Raw genomic sequence first — 5,444 nt, forward strand, 5'->3', positions numbered from 1 at the left:
AACCGCTCTAGTGTATTTTTCAGTTCAGTATTATATTATTCAGCTCTTTGACTTCTATCACTGGTACTTTCTTCTACTTTCTACCTCTTTTTAAAAGTTCTCACTGTGTTCATCCATTCTTCTTGCGATGTTTATGACGATTATTTTCAACTCTTTATCAGGGAAATTACTAACCTCTGTTTCATTAAGGTTTTTTCCTGAGGTTTTATCTTGTGGAATATATTCCTCTGTTCCTTCATTTTGCTTGACTCTGTGTTGGTTTCTATGCATTAGATGAAAGAGCCACCTCTCCCAGTCTTGAAGGGTTAGCCTTGTGTAGGAGATACATCTTATCATTCAACCCTGCTCTAGCTGTTAGTTGTCTCTCAAACCTTTGTATTTGTCTAAGAGGCCTATTTTATTTTTAGTGGCTCCCAGTAGTTGAGGGTGCTCCAAGACCTATCAGTGATCTGAAAGGGAAGATCTTAGCACTGAGATTCAGAGTGATTGGAAGCCTGAACTTCAGGCAACAGCTTTTAAAGTATGCAAATGTATATAGTCCTGTGGGACCACAGGTGTAAGCTCCACTGGCCACCAGTGCCAGGCAATCTGGAAATGTCCCTTAGGTGACAGCTGCAAAAATTTGGGCTCCAGATGAGTGTATAAGTGCCTTTCTGGGAGATACTGGCAAGTTGTACTGAGGCAGAGGGAGAGTGCAAAGATGGTGTCCACTGGCCTATGTCTCCTGAGAGCACCTCCATCAGCCTCTAGATGTGTGCCAAACCTGAAGTCTGCCCCTCAGATTGAAGTTCTAGGACAAGCACATAGGCTTCATTTACAGAAAGACTGGGGCTGTGTTTCTGTCTACTGTCTGTGCAGTGCACTGGGGGTGGTAGCCAAGAACTGATTCTCCAGTTGTTACCGTCCTGTGGGATCTAGGAACACAAGCCCACCTGGCCACCAGAGCCAAGTGATCAAGGGGTATCCCCTGGATGGAAGCAGCAAATACCATGGTACCAGATGTGTATAAAAGCTCCCCTCTAGGAGACACTGGTGCTCTGGAGCATAGCAGAGGGAGAGCACAAAGGTACCATCCATCCTCTCCAAGATCTCTGGAAGGGACTACAGTCAGCCCTTAGATGTGTGTTTAATTAGAAGCCTGTCCCTCAGGCTGCAGCTATGATGATAAGATAATAGGCTTCTTTCATAGAAAGACTGAGCTCCTTGGTCTGTTGCTTTTTATTTACGGTGCCTGGGGGCGGGGTGGTGGTAGCCATTTAGGAACTTAAGGCTACAGTCCTATGGAGCCCCACTGGTCTCCAGAGCCAGACAATGTAGAGGTTCGCCTGGTGGCAGCCATAAAAATCAGGGCACCAGACAAGTATAAGCTCCTTCTGGAAGGTAGTGGTGAGCTGGAGTGAGGCGAGCTGGAGAGGGCAGAAAGATTGTGTCCACTGTCCTCCGTTTCCTGAGGGTATCTCTGTAGGCCTGAAGATGAGTGCCAAACCAGAAGCCTGCCCCTCAGGCCAAAACTTCTGGACAAGTAAAAGGCCTCTTTCGCAGAAAGACTGGGGACCAGTTTTCATCGGCTATCTGTACAGTGCCCTGGGGGCATTAGTCTGCCAAGCACTGCACTCTGGAGCGTGACAGAGGGAGAGCACCAAAATGGTGCTTACCAGCCAGCAGACCCCTAGACGTGCATTCAATCAGATGTCTACCTCTCAGACTGATGCTTTAAGATTTGCAAATATCTTCTGGAGGGGAGCTTTTATATGCATCTGGTACCCTGGTCTTTACATCTGGTGCCCAAATTTTAGGGGCTGCTGCCCAGGGAATGCCACTTGATCACCTGGCTCTGAATCCTGGATCCCACAGGACTGTAACAGTTGGAGAGACAGTTCTTGGGCTGCCATTGCTCAGAGCCCTTTGGTGGGTAAGTCTACACGTGAGCCCTTTAAGAGCTGTTTCTCAGATGGCTATAGCCTGTGGGTCTCATGGGCAGAGGCCCCATTGGTTTTCAAGGCTAGATTCAGGTCTTAGAAGTTGGGGTGCCCACTGTGGGGTTCAAGCCCTTTGGTCCTCAGGGAGATACTTCAGGTTTCGAATTCCCACAATTGTGGGCTGCTGTGCCAGGGATGGGGTTTATGGAGAGACTGTGTCCCAGCCTCTCCTACTTGCTTTCATGGGGGCCTTCTCTCATTCACCTGATGTGTAGGAGTTGCTCAGCCAGTTTTTAGGGTTTTTTTCAGAGGGAGTTGTTCCATATGTACTGTAGATTCAGGGTGTCCATGGGAAGAGGTGAGTTTAGGCTCCTCCTATGTTGCCCTCTTGAACCAGAAGACAAGCATGCATCTTTATGCTCTGATCATGATTAGCCCAGCCAGGTAATTATATAGTTTTGCTCCCCATTGCATCCTTAGCTGTATTATGCCTAATACAACTTCTGGTGAATAAATGATGAATAATATTTCTCTGAATAAACCCCCAGAAGTGGAATTTTATAGCAGCTTATTTAATTGAAATATAAGATACTAGTGTATTTAATATGTAGAACACATCAAAGAAAAATGCAACAATGGATTCGAGTTTTCGGGGTAACATAAGAATGTGCCTGTTGATCTACACTATAAATCAATTGCACCGTCAACTGATGCTTCTGAAGATTTACCATGTGATGGGCTGGATACTCTGATGGTATAGGAAATGAGGCACTCTTCCTGCTCCAAGAAGTTTAAAATGCTGGGTAGGGGGTTAAGAAATATATATATGAGAACCAACTACTGTTTTGCAAGGCAACGGATAATACTAAATAAATGGTATAAAGAGTATCTTCCTCAGTAATTCAGAGGAGTGCAGCATGATCCAGCTTAGCAGGTGTTGTCAAACAGTTTTACAAAGAGGCTGCACTTCCGCTAGTATTAACTCTCTCTTTTATTTCAGTCACTCTGGTGATATGGGAAGGTATCGCGTTATTGTTTTAGTTCTCATTTCTTTGACAACCAATGAAGTTGAGCAACTTTGTGTATTTTTAATCAGCCAGTTGGATATCCTCTTATATGGAGTGTCTGTTCAAATCTTTTAAAAAATCTTTTATTTTTTTGGTCTTTTCCATATTGATTTGTAAGAGTTCTTTATATATTCATTTTATGAGTACTGTGTCAGATATATGTGCTGCAAATATCTTTTCCCACTGTGGCTTGCCCTTTCATTCTCTCTCTTTTTGTAAAATTTTTATTGAAAAACAGTTGATTTACAATGTTGTGTTAAGTTCTGCTGTTCAACAAAATGATTCAGTTATATGCTCTTTCATTCTCTTAATGGTGTATTTTGATGAGCAGACATCTTAATTTTAATTTAGTCCAAGTTATAATTTTAAAAATGGTTAATAATTTTGTTGTCCTATTAATAAATCTTTCTGAAGTTCATAAAGCTATTTTTATATGTATTTTTCTAATATCTATATTACATTTGGACCTACTGTCTTTCAGGATTTTATTTTTGTGTATGGTGAGAGGTAGGGTCAAGATTCATTTTCTACCCAAATGGAAATAAAATTGATTGGCACCATTTATTGGAAAGGCCATCTTTACTGTACGTACTGTCCTAGTCATCAGTGACAGAATTTATGTAGTTCTATGTTTTATTCTTTTCCATTTTTCCTTGTTTATTCTAGGGCCAATATCACACTAATTGCTATAGCTTTGTGATTGGGTTTGACATCTACTAGTATAAGTCTTCCTGCTCTGTTTAGTTTAAGGAATCAGCTTGTGTGTTTTCTCTCTCTTTGTAATATTCAGTCTTCTAACTTATGAACATGGTGCATCCTTCCATTTATTTAGGACTTCTTCAATTTCTGTCAACAATATTCCTTAGTTTTTAGATTTTCGTTGCAATTAGATAATACACAATTTGATGTTTAGCTTTTACTTTTTGGGTCCAGGGGCTGGTAAATCTTAGAAATACCTGTAGAATTTTTAAATAATATGGAAATCCAGATCCTACCTCAGAACTACTGCAGCAGGATCTCTGGCAGCAGGGCTCTGAGAGTCAGAAAAGCCTTCCAGATTTCACAGTACTTTTGGTGGAAGTGTAAAAATTAGTGCAGTTTTTTTTGCCTAATAATTTGGCAAATTTTATTGCATTAAATAGTCATACCTGTTGAGCTTGCACTTATATATCTAGGAAGTTAACTTATATGAATTATTTGTGCACATTTATAAAAACCCATATAAACAAATGTTTATTACAGCATAGTTTGTAAAGGGAAAAGATAGCAAACTCCCTCAGTTTCTATCAGTGGAAGAGGTATGCTACTCACATATAGTGGAATACTAGGCAGCTGTGCAAAGCGAGGAACTAGATTTATAAATACTGAAATGGAAAGATATCTAAGATAGTTGAAATTTTAAAATATCAAGAAGCAGGAAATTATGTAAAATAAGCCAGTATGTACATACATATGCCTGCACACATTACACACAAATGTGCACACACATAAAGGCAGTCACATGACTGTATCCTCTGGGGAATCTGAAGCTTTCCTGCTTCCCGTCAGCCCTCTCTCCTTAAGTTCTATAACTGAGCAGTTGTGCAGTCAGTGATTCAAAGTACGTGAAACCCAGGATGATTCTAAGTGGAAATAGTTGGGGGTTTTGCCTGTGAAATAGTCAGTGCTGGCATGCAGGAGTCCAGTGGCATGAATTCCTAAAAGTTTGTGAGGGAAATGATGGTTCATTGTATGTTCATGTGGCGGCAGATCGAGAACAAAAAATCCTTTAAAAGTTTTACATATTTCTCCATTTCTGATAAGTAGGCATGCTTATATTACATAAACTTTTATTTTGTTTTGCATGTTAATGTTTTTTAAGTATACCATTCAGTGGCATTAAGTACATTAAAATAATGTGTGACCATTAGCACTGTCCATCTCTAGAACTTTTTCGTCATCCCAAACAGAAACTCTGTAGTCATTAAACAATAACTGGCCATTTCTCTCTGCCCTCAGCCCATGGTAACCTCTATTTTACTTTCTGTCTCTATGAATTTGCTTATTCCAGGTCCCTCATACAACGTTAGAATCATACAATATTTGTCCCTTGGTGTCTGACTTCTTTCACTTAGCATAATGTTGTTTAGGTTAAGCCATGTTGTAGCATGTACAGAAACATTTAAAAATATTTAAAAGATCATAAATGTGGTGAAAAAAATTCCCAAGTTCATTTTGGTACATGGCCACATTGGGTACCACTGAATGACATGACTTTCCAAAGTATGACTGATGCTGTCACTTGAGTCCGTTTGCCTCCGGGCTCCTACCTGAGGCCAATTACCTTCCCAAAGGCCCAGCTTAGAGATCAGTTCCTCCAGGAAGTCTTCCTAGACATTCCAGCCAGAAATCTTTTCCATTATCTGCATGTTTTAAACTATGCCCACTGTCATATTTTTTTTTTTTTTTTTTTTTTTTT

This window comes from Lipotes vexillifer, unplaced genomic scaffold, assembly GCF_000442215.2.
Source record: "Lipotes vexillifer unplaced genomic scaffold, Lipotes_vexillifer_v1.1 scaffold27, whole genome shotgun sequence".
NCBI classification, from domain to species: Eukaryota; Metazoa; Chordata; class Mammalia; order Artiodactyla; family Lipotidae; genus Lipotes; species Lipotes vexillifer.